This window comes from Natator depressus, chromosome 1, assembly GCF_965152275.1.
Source record: "Natator depressus isolate rNatDep1 chromosome 1, rNatDep2.hap1, whole genome shotgun sequence".
Classification (NCBI taxonomy): Eukaryota; Metazoa; Chordata; order Testudines; family Cheloniidae; genus Natator; species Natator depressus.
Genome location: NC_134234.1, coordinates 250,854,323 through 250,873,410, shown reverse-complemented (window position 1 = coordinate 250,873,410; position 19,088 = coordinate 250,854,323). Strand labels below are relative to the sequence as shown.

Here is a 19,088-nt window from a genome sequence, read left to right as displayed (position 1 = left end):
TAAAACTGTGAGGCCTAACTAGTTAAAAGGCAATGTGCGCTGAAGGGTTCCTTCAGCTGGTTCCCCCCAGTTCTTTCCACATCCAAGAAGCTTGTGGAGTTAGCTGCCGATTAACATCCAGGAAGATTGTGCTCTGTCTCCAGTTCATTGCTCTTTTGTTGGCTTAGGGTTATTCAGAGCCCATTTATTGTAGATGAGCCATTCGTTTTCCTCTAATTGGATGGGATTGGATTTCACTTGCATTGTTGGCTGTATTGAAAACCCAGGGGGGCGGGGATGGGGGTGGGGGAGAAATCAGACAAGGGTCGTGGAGGTTTAACTGAGCGCCAAGTTTAGATTTCTGCTCAGAGAAACTGTACCTTTTTACATAAACCCCTTGCTTGGATTTGCAAGTCCTCTGTGAGGTCTTGAATATTTTACTGCGTTACTTGTATATATTTCCTCATAATGCCTGATCCTATCAGGGCTTCTAATAAAATGCCTAGGAATAGCAGAATCTAGCAGTGGCTTTATACTGATGTCCCTCTTTTCAATCTCCAACCTGCTTTCTGTCTCTTCTTAGGGGTTCAAATGAAAATTACTTCACTGCTACCAGGTACCACATTGTACCATTATGCCCTGGGAAGTTGCTCCAATTTCTTTTGGGGTTACGCAGGGCTCTGTGAATGGCGCATGTTTCGGATGCTGACTTCCACTGTGCATTCCATCTCTAACAAAGAGCAAACAGGTTCATAAAGATTTTGCCCTCTGTTCCACCTGTACAGCTCCTTTGTAGGAACTTGGATAACACTTTTATTGTTGATGAACCAGCCTGAATAAAATTCCTCTCCATATCTCACAACCGTAGTCTCACAATGCACTCTGAATTGTTAACAATAATAGTAAAAGAAATATCAGCAAGTTGAACTGGAAATACAGCTCTACTGGACAAAGACACGTCATTTGTATATAATCACATTTCAGAGTAAGACCCACACTGTAACACCTACTACTAAACTGCAGAATAGTAAGAAACTTACAAATTACAAAACAGAGAAAAAATCGGAAGCCACCATTCATGAAGACAAGTTTATCCTTAGGTTCTTCTGCAGCTGAATCAACAATTTCATCTAAAGAGAGCGGTTTGTGAACACCCAGTGATCCCTGGAGAGCTGGCTGGTCACATGGAGCCAGCACGAACCTAATGAACCATGTAAATCCCACTTACGCCCTCAAAAATAGGTTTTAAGTGGGACTTATGCATTGGCCTTATATGCTGAATTAAATTTTACCTGTAGATGCATAAATTTTAAGTCCAGAAAGGACCATTATGATAATCTACTCTGACCTCCTGCATAATACAGGCCTTAGATGGGGGTGGGCAAACCTTTTGGCCTGAGGGCCACATTGTGGTTCTGAACCTGAATGGAGGGCCAGGTAGGGAAGGCTGTGTCTCCCCAAACAGCCTGGCCCCCACATCCTACCCTCTGACTGCCCCCCTCAGAATTCCCCATCCATCCAATCCCCCTGCTCTTTGTCCCCTGACCACCCCCTCCCAGGACCCCTGTCCCTAACCACCCCCCGGGACCCCACCCCCGACTACCCCAACCCCTATCCAGTATCCACACCTCCGCCCCCTGACAGGCCCCCCGGGACTCCCACACCTATCCAACCGCCCCCTGCTCCCTGTCTCCTGACTGTCCCCGGGACTCCCTGCCCCTTATCCAACCCCCCCACTCCCTGCCCCATTACCATGCCGCTCAGAGCACCAGGACTGGCAGCCGCGCCGCCTGGCCAGAGCCAGCCTCACAGCCCCGCTGCCCAGAGTGCTGGCGGCACGGTGAGCTGTGGCTGCAGGGGGGCGAGGGGGGGGGGAAGAGGACAGCAGGGAGGGGCCAGGGGCTAGCCTCCCCAGCCGGGAGCTCAAGGGCCGGGCAGGACTGTCCCATGGGCCATAGTTTGCCCACCTCTGCCTTAGACCCTCCCCCAGTAATTCTTGCATCAAGCCCTTATCTTTATTTCATCTATAGAATGTCTTTTAGATGCTGGGTCTGTTCGTTTCCAGCTGAGAGAGAGTAGATGGCAGAAGTAGATGAAAACAGCAAAAGTAGATGATGTGATTAACTTTTTCAATAAAGGACGGAACGTTTATCAAATAAGGACAGCTGTGAAACAGATCATTCCGAATATTACGTTTTCATTTATGCAGTTGCTATTGGCATAGAGATATTGTGTGATCATGAAAAAAAGGGAAGATGGTCCATGCACTTGTGAATGGGAGGTAGTCCAAGAATCAGCCTCTACATTAGGATGTGATCCATGCTATGAAAAAGTTTAAGAACCCCTGATTAAAAAAAATAGGGCAAATTAACAAGAAACTCTCTCCAATATTCCAGCTTCAAGCACGAGTAAGCTCCACTCGTGCAAGCTTTTTCTTTCCTGGTGTCGTGTTGGAGTTTGCATCAGTCCAGCTACATCTGAGGTTGGCCACCAATGGCCGAAATCCCAGTGCAGCCAAGGCCAAGTCAGAGAAATTATTTGACAAATAGTTTTGAATAAATTTGACAAAATTGTGATTGTTCGTGGGCAGTTTGAATAAAAAAGTACAAAATGTGTCAAATTATTTTCTATGAATTATTTGCCCAGCTCTAGCTGAGACCAGTATATTTTGGGCATTAAATGTTAAAATCAGCACAACAGGCAACCAATGAAGAGTGCAAAGCTGCAGGGAGTGTGACATAACAGAGGCCATAGAATTTCATGCAGTCAAACCAAAGAGCTTGTGGTTGAATACTGCAGATCTTTTAGAAAGACATCCCCTCTTGATTTAAAGACTTCAAGCAACAGAAAATCCACAACATCTCTTGATAAGTTGCTCCAATGGTTAAGTAGCCTCACTGTTAAAATGTGTCTTATTTCCAATTTGAACATTGCTGCTTCAAGCCACTCAATCTCGTTATGTCTTTGCTGGCTAGATGAAAGAGCCCTCTACTTTCACATAGAATCTCCCTGTGTAGATAGACCAGAGGTGGGCAAACTATGGCCCGCGGACCACATCCAGCCTGCGGGACCATCCTGCCCAGCCCCTGAGCACCCGGCTGGGGAGGCTAGCACTTGGCCCCTCCCCCGCAGTGATGCCGACACCGCACCACCAGCGCTCTGGCCCGCCGCTCCTGCCGGGCAGCAGGACTGGCTCAGCGGGGCTGCAAGCTCCTGCTGCTCTGAGCAGCATGGTCAGGGGGCGGGGAGTGGGGGGATTGAATAAGAGGCAGGGAGTCCCAGGGAGCAGTCAGGGGATGGGGAGTAGCGGGGGGGGGGGGTTGGATAGGTGTGGGAGTCCCGGGGGCTCCTGTCAGGGGGCAGGGGCATGGATAGGAGTCAGGGCAGTTAGGGGATGGGGAACGGGGGGGTTGAATAGGGGGTGGGGTTCCAGGGGGCCTGTCAGGGGGCAGGGGTGTGGATAGAGGTCAGTGGGGCACTCAGGGGACAGGGGGAGTTGGATAGTGGGTGGGTCTCGGAGGGGCAGTTAGAGGCGGGGGGGTCCCAGGAGGGGGCGGTCAGGGGACAAGAAGCAGGGGGGGTTGGATGGGTCAGGGGTTCTGAGGGGGGCAGTCAGAGGGCGGGAAGTGGGAGGGGGCAGATAGTGGGTGGGGGCCAGGCTGTTTGGGGAGGCACAGCCTTCCCTACCCGGCCCTGCATAGAGTTTTGTAACCCTGATGTGGCCCTTGGGCCAAAAAGTTTGCCCACCCCTGAGATAGACCATCACCAAGTCGCCTCAACCTTCTCTTTTGTAAGTTAGATTCAGTGAGAGACATAAGGAACTCAATCAAAGACATGTAAGGCAGTCCCCAAATCATTCTCATGGCACTTCGTGGAACCTACTCCAATTTTTCAATCTTGTCTTTGAAGTGTGGATAGCAGAACTGGACACAGTATTCTAACAGTGGCGTCACCAATGCTATATGGACATAAAACTACTTCCTTACTCCTATCAAATATTCCCTTGTTTATACATCCAACTGATCCAAGGATTACATTATCCCTTTTAGCCACGTCATCAGACTGGGAACTCATGTTCAGCTGTTTCCCACCATGACCCCTAAATCATTTTTAGAGTCACAGATTTCAAAGACACAGTCCCCTATCTAGTAAATTTGGCCTACGCCCTTTTTTCCTAGATGTATGACCCTGCGTATTGATTGATTGCACCCAGCTTATCAAGACATTCTGATTGTTCTGTACAACTGACCTGTCCTTACCTTTATTTACACCTGACCAAATTGTATTATCTGGAAACTTTATCAGCAATGACTATATTTTCTATCAGACCATTGATAAAGATATTGAATAGCATTAGGCCAAGAACTAATCCCTGCAGGATCCCCCTAGAAACATACCCACTGAAGGATAATTCTTCATTTGCAATTACAATTTTGAGAACTATCAGTTAGCCAGTTTTTAGTCAATTTAATACATACTGCATTGATTTTCTATTATGTTAATTTTCTTTAGAACATTGTATTTTTATGTCAAATGTCTTGCAGAAGTCTACATCTGTTAGTTTTATCAACCCAAGCTTGTAGTCCCATCAAAAAGTGAGAAAGATTGTTTGACAAGATCTCTTTTCCATAAATCCATACTGATTGACATTATATTGCCATCCTTTATTTTTTATGATGATGGTTATCAAGGGAAGAGATGATTTTACATTTATAAAGGATAATGCTTCTAGTATAACTATTCACAAACTAACCTTCTTCTGATGCCCTTGGCTGGGCTGAGGCAAAGGTGCTACTGGCTGGAGGATTGGAGTAAGAGACTAAGAGGGTGTGTGTTGAGGCTGGAGTCTAGGAAATGGTGGAGTATCTCGGGGAGGCAAGAAGAGAAGAGACATGGAGCAAAGTGGGAAGCTGCAGTGGTGGGAGGGTGTAGAAGGAGGAAGGAAGGAAGGAAGATGGATGAGACACCAGGGGGAGGGGGCATGGAATGTGGACAGGAGAGAAAAGACATTGTGGGTTCAAGGAATGCAAGATACCCAGGTAGATATAATGATTGCAGTGAGGAAGGGGAATGGAGTTGATAATTATAATTGTCCTGTGCTTCACATTCCCAACCCAGATAGTGGACCTCATTTGTTTTTTCAACCATCAATTACAAAATATTCATGTGATTTGCACACGGAGAGACATATAGACCCAGATCCTGAAAGGTATTTAAAGCCCTTAATTCCCACTGATTTCAATGGAAGTCAGGAGCCTAAATTCTTTTGGAGACCTGGGCCATACTCACAAGCAAAGGAGTTATGTTCCATTAGAATCAAAATATAGCTACATGATAATGGCTGCTGTCACAGCGACTTACCTTTCTGTCCTTGGAGTAGCTGTTGTTTTCCTTTCTCTCTTGCTGCGAGTAGTTCAGTTCACTGGCCAAGCCAAACTCCGTCACTGGCGGTGTAATAAAAGTCCATAAATAAATAAAATTAAATGAAAAAAAAGATCATTTCAACTCAAGTCTAAAACCTTCACCTTTGGGGCAAGGCAGAGCCAAGGCTCACAAAATGAACAGTTTCCTAGGGTTTGTTGAAATTCTTGTTTTTTTATTTTTCACAACAACAAAAGCATATTTAAATGAAAGATTCCCCCCTCCCCCATTTGAAAATTAAGGAATTTCTTTGATTTTGATTTAAAGAACTGCAGTTAAACTTGTTTGATTAGAAGATATTTTCATTTTGGTTTTCCACAATCCCAGAAAAAAGGGGGGGGGGGGCGCGCGGGAGGGAGCAAATAAAACAAACAAAACAAAACATTAGAGGGTGACAAAGTTACATTTTGTTTAACTTTTTTATTAACTTTTCCAGTGAGAGAAAAAGTGGAAAAACTAACAAACAAAATGGAAAAAATAACTAAATGTAAAACTCCCTCCTAGCTAGAAGCCCTACCACAGGTTTCACTCAGTCACCCTCACTGAGAGGAAAGAGAGATTACTTGTAGTCCTGGCCCACTTCCCAGCATTCCTTGCTGTCAGGCCTACAGTTCCCATACTTGCTGGGAACTACAGTCCCCAGAATGCCTCCATTCTGGGCAGAAAAATCAGTACAGAGGTGTGCTGGCCTCATAGCCTGCCTGAGAAGAGCCAGCTCTGGTGAGTTTTTTTTTAATGAGTGATAGGATTGCTGAGGGCTCTGGAGCTCATCTTCGGATGATGCTAGAAGCTTTACTTCTCTCCTGCAATTCAGCCCTGCCAGAAGCCAGCGGACTCCCCTCCCCTTTGCTAACCATTTTCACAGGAGGGGTGAGGGGAACAGAAAAATCCCAACAGCTCAGCATAGCTTTAACCCTCCCTTTCTGTGAGCAAGGGGGACAGGACAGCACCTCTGTTCCTTCCCTCTGCAACATCTGGCCTGGGAAGGGGCAGGAGGGTGAAGAGCCCCTGGAGTAGCAGAGGTGAGGCTGGAGGGCTGAACTGCGGGAGGGGGAGGACTACTGATTTTTAATCTGCTGAGATTGGCAATACTGAGTGTGCCCTGTTACAGACACCATGAATGCAATGATACAATCTGTACTACTAAAGCACGCTTCCAGGAAACCTGAAAAGATGTTTACAAAAGTACATTAGAACACATGGAAATAAATACTTTAGCTTCCATAATAATACCAGAAATTACACTAAAAATGGGATTAGTAATGACTACTGTCATTAGTCAGTTTTGATACTTTGTGAAGCTGTTAAAAATTAAGTTTACAATATTATGCTGATTATATTTAAATTATGTACTTTTAGTAACCGGCATTTCTGAAAAAACAAAACAAAAAACAAAACCCCCCTAAATAGGTGTGTGTTGCCTGTTGGTGTTTGGTTACTGACAGTGTTATGTAAATAGCGATTGTATATTGTGCATATGGATATATGAAAATTAGCTCACTTTTATTTAAAGTCTAGATATGGATTTAGGAGCCTAACTTTAAGCATCCCAAAATATGGGCCTACATTTCCAAAAACCTGGTCAGTTTTCTATACTGGGAAAACAAAACAAAGCACAGCATGGACTCCCGATTGGCTGGTGTCATCAGGAGCCGAGAGTAATTTATAATGGTAAGATTTTTGCCTGGGGAACGGTACCAAATGGGACACCACAGGGGTCAGTAGTGGACACAGTTCAACAACTGAATTAATGGTATGGAGCAGTGACACTTGTTCAGCCTGTCTCTTAAAACAGGGCAAGCAAAAGATCAATTGTAGGAGCACTCCATGGCCTGTCTGACACAAGCAAGGCAGCATGAGGAGTATTGGGGTACCAAGCAACTAAATATGAAGGCCCTAAAATTGAGACACCCCACAAAATGCATTCATAGGGAAATTTCTAATGCAGTTTTTTTGTAATGGATTCCCCAAAAAACAAACAACCCCCCCCTCAAACTTTGAATGAAAAACCCATGCTTAAAAAAAGATAAGAAAAATTAAAGAATCATCACGTTTTCCAAAACTCCCCTACCCTTCCTAATAGATTAAGGGTAGCCCAGAATAAAATATGACACTAAATAACACTGAAATATAAAATGAAGAATTGTTAATGGTAAGATTAAGAGCTTTGATAGCCTGTGTTATTAATGATATGTAATTATGTATAGTGAATGAAACATTAAGGCTATGACTTTGCTGGAGTAAGTGTGGCTTTGCCAATTCTTTTTTTACATAGAATTACTAATCTGCTTAAAATGTCATTGCTGACAGAACAAAGGTAACGTGTTGGAAGATGTAAGTAAGAGATACACAAACATGCAAGGATAAGTAAAAACTCCCCTTTTTCTGGGAAGACCCAGGGCAGGGTGTCACAAAACAACATAACCCAGAGCTGCAAAACAAATAGGAAAAATACAGAAGTGGGGTAAATGAAGCTTGCACATGCATAATGTATGGGTTACCTAAAATCCAAAGCGTTGATGTGCTAAAAGATGATTGGATAAAGATTAAGTAATCTGAAATGCAGAAATGTATAAAACACGTAAGTGAATGTGGGTCCAAACTTGAGAAACACTGGACCAGAAACTAAAGAATGGGACCAAAGGACCAGACCAAGGGATCAGAGAAGGCAATGAGTATCATGGAAGATGAGTCATTACACAAACTAAAAACTATTTCCCCATGCTAATTTCCCCCTACTGTTACTCACACCTTCTTGTCAACTGTTTGAAATGGGGCCATCCTGATTATCACTACAAAAGTTTTTTTTCCTCCTGCTGATAATAGCCCACCTTAATCAATTACTCTTATTAGAATTGGTATGGCAACCCCCATTTTTTCATGTTCTCTGTATATCTATATCTTCCTACTGTATTTTCCACTGCATGCATCTGATGAAGTGGGCTTTAGCCCATGAAAGCTTATGCTCAAATAAATTTGTTAGTCTCTAAGGTGCCACAAGTACTCCTTGTTCTTTTTTTTTTTTTTTAATGGAAGATGAAAGAACTTCTTGGGCCCATTTACCAATTCTGTCTTGTCTGTCGTTATTTGTCTGGCATAAATGTATGTCCTGACACTATAAGAGATAATAATTCTGTCCGAAATTGTATAAATAAAGGGGGAGATTGATTAAGTCTAAATTGGGTGGACTTGTGACTTGTTTCCCACTTTTACCCCCCAACAAGGAGTGATGATGTATGTTTGCTCACTATCACCCCACTCAGGGGAGAAAAGAAACTACAAAGAATTTCTGTCTCCACTCTCAGCAGTCAAGAGGGGATGAGGAGAGTGAGGAGCTAATGTATCAACTGTAGTCACAAAGTAAATACTGGGCAAATGTTCAATGTTAGCACTCTCATCCATGCATTCTTGGATGATGCAGATATGGTAGTACATTGTCAAGATGTTGCACCATGAATATTTTGTCTCTCTCTAGGATTCCACCCAAAGACCAACTTGATTTGTGAGCTCCTCAGAACCGAGTGCTGTGGATCGAGAAGATGATGTAAATTCAAGTATGACCAAATCTGCTGACAGCATCAAAACTGGAAAGATATCAAATACAGTGGGGGACAGACGCAAACTGCAACTGGGCCAGGAGAGATTGTAATGGAGGCTCACACGTGAAGTGAGAATCGATAGAAATACATGTAAATACATACACCTGGGAAGAGGAAATAAAACACCAAATGAGGATAATTTATCTGGAAATGGGGCCAGATTCTCCAGTTTGCTAAGGCCACTTTGTGGCACAAAACAGACTTAAAGCAGCCTGATATGCCCTCAGAGAATTCTCCTTTTGGAGAGAAACAGTCTGCTGGGGTAGCCTCCTCCTGAGCCCACTGCCACCTCAACCCACAGCATAAGGAGATTTAGGGGGTGCAGCAGTTCTAACCTGTGCAGCTGTAACTCCCATTGGAACAGGTGGCTTCAGATCAGGCAACTCTAAGTAGCTCTTTGCTCATCCCCATTTCCACTCTGTCGAAGCAGAGCTCAGGTGCAGTGGAAACATTGAGCCCGGTAAGTTTGAGAATGACCAAAAGGTGGTTCAGTACATGTCTGCTAGACTGCTTCATGGCTCATACACACTGGTCTGTGATTAACTGCATTTGCCATCTGTTGGACCCCATCACCTAAACCTTTGAATTCCAGTTACATTATTCCACGTTAATTGTTCTGCCTTTAATTTTAATATCGCCTGTACATTTGTAAGCCTCATTAGATAAGAATGACCACACTGGGTCAGACCAATGGTCCATCTTGCCCAGTATCCTTTCTTCCAACAGTGGTCAATGGCAGGTGCTTCAGAGGGAAAATGAACAGAACAAGGAATCATCGAGTGCTCTGTCCTATTGTCCACTCCCAGCTTCTGGCAAACAGAGGCTAGGTACACTTCAGAGCATGGTTTTGCATCCCTGTCCCTCCTAGCTAATAGTCATTGATGGACCTCTCCTCCATGAATTTATCTAGATCTTTTTTGAACCATGTTATAGCCTTGGCCTTCACAGCATCCTCTGGCAAAGAGTTCATCAGGTTGACTAGGAGTTGTGTGAAGAAATACTTCCCTTTGTTTATGTTAAACCTGCTGTCTATTCATTTCATTTGGTGACCCCTAGTTCTCGTGTTGTGAGAAGGAGTAAATAACACTTCCTTATTTACTTTCTCCACACCAGTCATGATTTTATAGCTGGCTCTTTTCCAAGATGAAAAGTCCCAGTCTTATTAATCTCTCCTCATATGGGAGCTCAGTTGAACATCCTGTATCATGTGGTATGTGTGACTGCAGTGTCGCTCATGGATGGATCACTGTTTTCCTCTTCCTTTCTGCTCTTTGAGCTCACTTTACGGTTGTGCTCCACAAGCCAGGCACAGGAAGAGGTGGTCCTCAACGTCAGGGAGCAAGTACAAGGTTGTTATCAGCAAGTCACGTCAATATGTCATGCAGCAAAGCAAGATTATGTCCAGACTTTGTTCACATATGGTCACACCACCACTTGCAATGAAATCCCCTGCGTATTTCCCAAGAGCTGTTATAAAGTTTTACTGCGCGTGGTTACATCACTTAAGGTCACTGGTGTCAGTGAAAAGATAGCAATTGACTTCAATGGATATTGGACCACACGCAATATCTTAATTTCACAGCCTTAATTCTACAGCTCATCTCCTTGAACCATATATTAAAAATGGTGTCGTATCGCCATTTTAATTGTTACGTTTCAGAAATGTGAGTGATTGTAGTGTAACAGCTGTTTCTTGCACTAACACTGTCAAACAAAGCCCCGGAAAGCAACGCACTCTTCCAAGCTCGTTCATTGTGCCCCATTTAATTACAGGAGGATGTTGGTGGCTGAAAACAGGTGCTTAGAAGATGAAGCTTTCTCCTGCAGCAGGTCATCAGGCTCACCAAGAAAGCCAATGTAAGGGGAGAAGTGCCTGCTTTCCAAGGACAAGACAGCTTCCCATGAAAGAAATAGGAGCAGACCAAGACTGAGGTGAATCAGCCAGTGTAGCTCCATTCCAGTCAATGGAGCTGTGCTAATTTACATCAACCAGGGATCTGGCCCAGAATCTGTTTCTTGCCTTTCAGATTGCTCTATTATAATGTTAATAGTATTAATACTAATTTTGACAAATTACAAACAACGGGGGAAAAAAACACCACCTTCATTAAGAACACACGTACCCGGGGTCCTATATAAAAGGAAGGGGGAAAGGTTCTACATGTGGACTCAACATTAAAAATAAAAAACTTTTTTTCTGAAGGTAGGTTTGAGTGAGAGGATGGGCGGCGGGGGGGAAGAGAAGAAAGGCAGAGTCAGATTGCAAAGAGGATGTCCCACTCCCTGTAGCCTACTGCAGCAAATATGTGATCACCTGCTGACTTCAGATCTGGGTGAAAACCATAAGAGGTGGGTCATGTGAGGGCAAAACACACAGCAAAACATTAGAAAGTAAGCCTTGAATGCAGGCAGGCCCGACTCACCATCAGTAGCTTTAACAGGCACCACATGTGTATTTTATTCCAAATGGCTAATTTTCATTTATTTGCTATGAATAATTATAGTGCCTGCTGACACCCGCTCTTCCCCGTACACAAGCCTATCCCCAAACCGCAACAGTGTGTAAAAGTTTGCCATCGCGTCTCCATTAAACTGTATTCTCTCTGCCTGCTGGTGATAATGCACTTCAGATCATTCATTGATGCAATATATTTTCCAGGATAGGCTTTTTGTTTTTTCTCTTGGCTGCTCACCCTCTTCTGTAGTCAGTTTTGCTCATTTCTCTTGTAGGCTGTCTCGGAGCAGAGAAAGGCTTTTAGTTTTAAGCAGTTCTCTTTTCAGCCTCCCCTTATTGAATTCCAACCTCCATTTTTTTTAAAACATAGGAACATCATTTATCTTGGACTTTAAGTTGCAGAGGCCTTCAAGGGGCTCCTTTTTTTCTTTCCCAGCTGCATTTGTTGACACACAGTCAATCTGTTTTTTGCCTTCCTTCCCCTTTTCCCCCCCAGCAGGCCATAAAGTATCGACAGCTGTGCCCTTTATTAGCATAGCCATTCTAAACACAACAAGAGGGAAGAGACTAAATATATTACAGCCATTACCTCTGTCAAAAAGTGACAATTTTAAAACATTTCGGCTTTTCACTGGGAAAGCTAGCAGCACAAAAGAAAGTGCTATAATTTTATTGTAAATGCTTTTTAAATATGGGTCACTTGGCCATAATCAGGAGAAAGGATGGAAAAGTTCAAAGCTTGAGAATAGTTCAGGCTGATATCAGAATTTTTTTTTTTAAAAAGGCTTGTCTTTAAAATATGCAAATTGGACAAAATACAACAGTGAGAAGCATGCAAACTAAGATCTTGTTCCTGGAGGTTTTGTTTTCAGTACAGCTCTGTTCATGTATTTCCATTTACTTGTAAGTGTGTTTTACAACTTGGATGGGAATTTTTCCTCCCCAAACAGGGTGTTATGAATGTTTGGACACAAAGAAATAAAGAGGGGAAAACAGCCAGTCTTCTGTTTTCAAAATAATAAAGTATTCTTTTTCCCAAATGCCTTTGGAACTGAGATGTAATATCGCTCTGGGATTTACCCGACAAGATGAATTTTAAGAAATAAACTCAGTGTGAAATCTTTCCTAGCATTTTAGGTTCAAGGTAGGACTCTCAAATCTCTGCATATGCTATGAATTTTGTTTATTTACTTTTAAGTTATGACACTGGAGTTTTTGACAAAGACTGCAGAATGGAGGGTGGGGGAGGCAACCTTTTCAGTATTTCCAGTGACCTACTGTCTGTGGTTAGCATCTAATCTGCACTTTAAAGGTAAAAGGGGATTTATGGATGTGCTGAAGTATGTATAATCCAATCATTTTCATTTTAAACTGCAATCACAGTGCATCAGGCAGGAGGGAAAAAAGCTTGAATTAAGAATGGATTCTGACATCAACTTGCTTCTCATTTAGGAGGATATCAGAAGAAAGTTTGCACTAATTTTTCCCTCATGTTAGCTGTAGCCTCCTATTCACAATTCTTGCCCCGAGGTTTGCTTTTGCTTTTTAAAATTTGAAAGCGTGTGTCAACCTGAGCAATATACGACCTGACCATTTGGTAGACTCAGTCATCCAACCAGCCTTCCAAAGGCAGAACTTCTTGAAAATATCTAATTCAACAACGATCAATAAAATCCTGGGGAAAAGAGTTAACACAATTATTGTTGTTAGTATTGTGGTAGTACCTAGAGGCCTGGACCGCCCTGTGTTAGGCATTGTACAAACATATCATAGAGAGAGGGTCCTGCCCCAAATACCTTACAATCCTATTGTAAATCTCATTAAGTTATAAATCCCTATTTGGTAGCACCCTATAGATTTATATACCACATGAAGAATGGCTTTTTAACAGCAGCAGCAACTAAAGGACCATTAGCACTCCTTTCCCAAGGCTAAGAGGAGTCAGAACAGGATCATATTTTCTTGGAGCTTACTAGTGAGGTGCGATTGCATCTATGTCACTCTCAGAAAAGGTCTTGGAGCTGCTGCCAGGTACTCAGGTTAGATCAGGGACTGCAAACCTTTCCACGATGAATAAAATCTGAAACTTCAGAACAGCACCTTTATCCTTTTCATCAGACCTCCTGGTGCTAAATATTGGTAGAAAACACCATATTGTGATATTAGCTTTCCTTTGTTTAAAAAAAAAAAAGTTCTGTAGGTCAAAGGTAACTTATACCGAGCCCATCCATATTATATTAAAACACTACATTAAAGGATGGCAGGGTTGCAAAGTGTAGCACTCGACTCAGGAAATGACATAGTGAAGGATGTAATCCCCAAATCCCTGCCTCATTCACTGGGTAGTAACGTGAGTGTAATTCAGCCTCCTGCAACGTGATCTTCTGAAGTGAACACTGAGGGCCAGATCAGAGTCTGGACTGTGCACAGGGATGTTGAGTGGGACATCCTGTCTCCAGTCTCCTGTATGGCTTTCTTGGAGCAGGGGCATTAGGAGAAGCCTCTCCACAGCACCCACTACTCCTGTCAAGCAGGTGAGTGAGGCCAGTCTTATACTGAAACGAGATGGAGGAGGGCCAGCCACACCAGAGGAGGAGGAGGAGGGAGTGTTTCTCCCTTAATCCAGGGAGAGAAGAAGATGCAATCCCCATGTGCTCCCATACGTTAACCCATGTTCAGGACCTCGGCTCCACCTTCTGAAAACTGACCATCAGGATGGAATTAAGCATCTGCTACTCCTCAGCACTAGAAGATTTTTAATACCCCGGAGCAGAAAGAGAGCAGGGAAGAAACCGGCCTGTGTGAGGCACACCCCTTGTCCAGAGCAGAGTATAAAGCCACAATTTGGCCCGGAATGAGATAAATACCATGTGGAGTTTTTTATTTACAACATATTCCAGTTGAACCTGGGGAAAAATTGGAAATAATTTCCCCCATGTTTGATTTATCTATCTAATTAGGTATTTATTTAACCATGTCATCTCATTGAGTTTGCGTGTCCTTGAAATGTCACTTCTAGTGAAATTAAGCACCGAGTTTCTCTGCACATCAAGTTGTGAGATCCACTTCTGGCTTGGAATCGCAGGCTGCTACAATATTGTCCACCGAAATCATCACATGCCAGTATCATGGCAGCCATCTTTGGCCATCTTGCTTTGTATAGCCAATCACGCACCCTTACAATATATTATATACAGGGGGTGCTACTACAAAATGAACTTAGAGCACCACAGAATTCACCTTTTCTGTATGATTTACAGTATTCTTGGTGCTTAGAATGTGAAATAGTACATTTGGAGATGGTAAATGTCCGCTGTATATTGTCACTCATTACACACAGCCCAGGTGAGGACAGAACCATCCCAGAGCTTATGCATGCTGGGTCTGCCTCCAGGAGCAGTATTAAAACCTCTTCCAGGTCCTTCACCCCCTGTTCCAGTTAGCATGGAAAGCTGAGCTAAGACACCAAAACATCAGCTGATGCAAGAGGCTGGCGGGTGGCAGAAGCCAGCTCTTTTCATTGACTAAGAACATGTAGTGACCAAACTACAGTAGCTGCTCTCACTCTGCACAATGGGACACTGGTGAGCTGTGAATGGATCCTGGAGGAACTGTGAGCTGTGGCTGTTTAGTGGGAGATTCCAGTCCATGCAGTCTTCTCGTTGTGCAGTTATGCAGCTACAGAGGCAGGTGCTTAGGCTGCCCAGGACTGTGGAGACAGTCAACCTGGGCACCTCCTCTGAAGCATAGCCCATAGTACACTTCTCTTTGACCCTCCAACTGGCCCTGCCATGGTGAGCTCCTCTTCCGGTCCTTCCTCCCACTGCAGGGGGGTGGAAGGGTCTCAAGAAGGAAGCCAGTTGAGGAGGCTGGTGATTTTATGCCAGAATTATGGGCAGATTCGATACTGTTTTGGGTACAGCGTTTCTTAGAACCTGTACACTGTGACTACACAGAAAATGAAATAAGCGTACAAACACCAGCATCAACAGAGCCAACTGCTACTTAAAAGCACAGAGTAAACTAACTGTACCAGAGTAAAACAAACCATCTGATGTTGGAGGAACCTCACAAAAGGTTAAACATTTGGCTGCTTATCAAGCTAGTCCAACCTTCCCACTACTCAGCCCTCTGTCCTTCCAGCCAACAGGCCTTATGACAGGGCTTCTCTTCCCCCAGACCTGCTCTGGGCTTGTAAAGGGCAGGGGAAAGGAGATGTGCCTGCATAGCTTCTGGGGGCTGTTGGCAATTGACAGGTACAACTGGCAGCCAGGTACAACTTAAAGCAGCCTTGAGGTTGCATTACATTATGCCAGGGTCCACACTGGTCTCCAGCTGGCTTCAGGAAGCACAATGGGGTTTAAAAGCATCTTCCTGCACCCCTCTGCCACCCCCAAATACTTTGCCTAACACAATGGCCTATGGATACATTACTTTTTAAATGGTACTCAGGTAGCTCAGTATCAGTGGACATTTAGCAGAAGTCAAAGGACCCAAGACAAATTGACAGGTCAGAGATTGTTGAGCTAAACTTTGCATGATCCCTGAAGCCAGAAGCTGCATTCTGCAGAGATAACTGACTTCAGTAGTAAAGGCTGCACAAAACAACATAGGAAAGATTGATTTGTTTTGTCTTATTGTATATAAGCTTTCAGTTAAACTAGTATAATGGTCCCTATCGTTTTGGGATACCTTTTCTAACAGCGCTGAACACACCTGGTAATTAAGATGTTAACCAATGATTTTCGTTTGCCAGATTACACTGTGCTTATACTTGTTCCTCAGAGCTGCTGTGCTTTTGTACTACTTTTAATTAGCATTTTACACACATGGATCAGAAAGAAGAAAAAAAAATCTTTCCTGGCCAGCTAACTGTTTAACTTGTTGCTCATCAAAGATCTAAAAAGTCTGTTTTTCAATTATTTGAACAGCGGAACAGTCTTTTTACAGTCAACCTTATTAAAGTGCTGGATTTTATTAGCTGTTTTGTGTTAATAAGACTAAGGAGAATGTAGTGGAATGCTCCTTTGGAAGCTCTTGAATTCCTGTATACTTTGGAGTTTACTTTTCTCTTTCTGAATAGGATGCCTGGCAATGGACTAATATGTTAGCCTGCTGTATTGTAATATTCCCTACCTTGAAGCGCTCTGACAACTACTTCACCTAGATAAGCCAAAGCTACTTTCAAAAGAAAAGAAAACCCAAATAATACTGCCCATTCACCACTTTTTTAAACTGTTCCGGGGAAAGGGACTCTTATTTTAAGGAGATTTAATATTAAGTGCATTGGCAGTCCAGAAGGAAGTCATTTCTTAATGCAAGTAAGATCTGATTAAACAAAAGTCTATTCTTAAAAAAAAAAAAAAAAAAAAAAAGGTCAAAATATTCTAAACTAACCCTTTTTCATCATTTTGAAGGTTTTTGTGATTTTTTTTTAAGTCACCCCTCCTTCAAAAGTGTCTTTTCAAAAACTTTCCCTTGCCAAAATCTGGTTTTCAGATAATGTAAAATTTTAACCGCCATTTAAAAATATTTGACAAAATGCTTTCAATTAAAATTTTAAACCCTCCCAGCAGAATAAAGCATGAGGTTTTTGTGTTTAGATAGTGTCAACAATTTCCCATGAAAATTTGTTTTAGAAATCAAATGGTTATTTTTGAATGAAAAATAGCTTTTTGTTCATGTAACAGGTTACCGGCCCTTTAAGGCTAGAGGACATGCGTCCTGCATAACTGAGTGTGTTGGATGCAGTTCCAGCAATACATAATCAATAGACAGGAGGTAGACTTCAGCGCTCCAGCCCCAAACAGCAAAGTTAGGTCATAGGAGTCTCCCTAGCTGTCCTGCCCAACTCTAGTACTAGCAAGGAACATCCCCTTCTTCCCACCTGCACAAAGGAGGTGCTTTCTGCAGGTCAGCGCCGGATGTAAGGAAATTGGGTAGCAAATAGAAGGAAGAGGCAGCTGTCCATGTTCATTTGTCAAACTGAAAAGTGCTATATGGAGCCTTTGAGGGAAGCATGTCTGAAAGAATAGCTGACAAGCTAAGTAGTCAGGGAGTGCGTGTGTGTGTGTGTGTGTATATGTACAAAATGTTAGTGGAACCCAAGACAGTGGCAGGGCCTGGGGAATCCATAGAACTTAATCCAAAGTACCGTTCAGGTCTAAATCAGCACCTGCTTTTGGGAGCTGTACCAAGAACTGATGCCACAATGCACAGGTACAGCAACAGCTGGAGCAAGAGCTGTGTGTGTGTAGCTAACAATGACGATTCTCTGGTTTCATCAGCTTATCAGCCGATGAATCAGAAACCACGAGATGTTCTTCATGTTAGCTGAGAAAAATCAGTGAAACTACTCCTCTTCTGTCCCAGAGGAATCATGGAGAAATTGGTAATACAGAGAGCAGGTTTTACAGAGACAATATGCAAAGTATCCTATGTCACAGTGGAGACGATACTTAGATCGTGGCAAAGTACCATGAAGAATCCAGTGTCACAGGATTGCCAATAGGGAAATCACCCCTTACTGTCTATGTTCCATTCACTATAATGACAATGGGTAACATTTTCAGAAGTGACTTAGGTTCTTAAGTCCCTTGATTTTCAGTGAGATTTGAGCTCCTAAATCACTTTTGAAAATGGGACTTAGGTGCTTTTGAAAGTTTTACCCAATATCAGAAAATGCAAATCCAGTTAACTTCCATTGGCTGGGTGGATTGACTGAGCCCATCATTATTATCCAACACAATTACATACAGTAGAACTAAAGCTTATTAAATTCAGAAGCAGGCTGATAGTTTGAATAACGTCCAATGGCTGCCTCAAGACTTTTAGCAGAAGCAAAAACTAGGCCATGGGACCACAAAATATGCTAAAATAATCTTGGTCTACAAGCACATTATAGTCACCCTAACGTGTGTTTTACAGCTCTCCTCCGGCATGACTCTCCAATAAAAGATATTACCTCGCCCACCTTCTCTCTAGAACCCTGGGACCAATACAGCTACAAGAATACCATTTACATCCCCACATGAGATTACCAATAGCTCCGTGTGCGTTCCTACACCCAGAGAGCGAGAGAGCCACCAAGCAACTGCACCACTCTGCTGAATCAAGTTTATTTTCATCTTGTTTCCTTAATATTGTCCTAATATTTTCTCATATATTCAACTGCTATTGGCTGGGCTCAGCACGGGTGGCGTGCAGGGGTTCCTAAGATCTGTCCTTAAAAAGTGACTGAAGCTACTGCTAAATGTCTGGTTTTCATTGACACCAGATACATTTAAAAAAAAAAAAAAAAAAAAACCTTAGAAATGCCTCACTTCAGTTTACACTATAAGCTCTTCAAGACAGGGATTGTCTTTTTACTGTGCGTGTGTGTATAGCACCTAGCAAAATGGGGCCCCGATCATGATCGGAGGCCTGTAGGAGCTATTGTCATATAAATTAACTCAAAAGGGAAGCACAGCCTCCAGGCTCATTTAACAATATTCTGTGAGTTACACCAAAATGTAGCATGCAGCAGCTGAAAGAAGTGCCGCACCGGGGAGCAAGGGGAGGAGTGTCAAACTCATTAGGGAGACAGGGCTGAATTTTATTTTAATTAGAGCCCACGGGGCAGAGCTATGAAGTCA

General features: G+C 43.1%; 1 long non-coding RNA gene across 1 annotated transcript in view; it reads left to right on the top strand.

The window, feature by feature from the left end:
- Positions 1-12,445, top strand: part of LOC141985556 (uncharacterized) — a 44,974-nt gene extending 32,529 nt beyond the window's left edge. The window contains exons 2-3 of the long non-coding RNA XR_012638957.1: positions 8,876-9,459; positions 10,773-12,445. This is a non-coding gene — a long non-coding RNA (uncharacterized LOC141985556). The remainder of the gene's footprint in view (positions 1-8,875; positions 9,460-10,772) is intronic.
- The last annotated feature ends 6,643 nt before the right edge of the window (positions 12,446-19,088 follow it).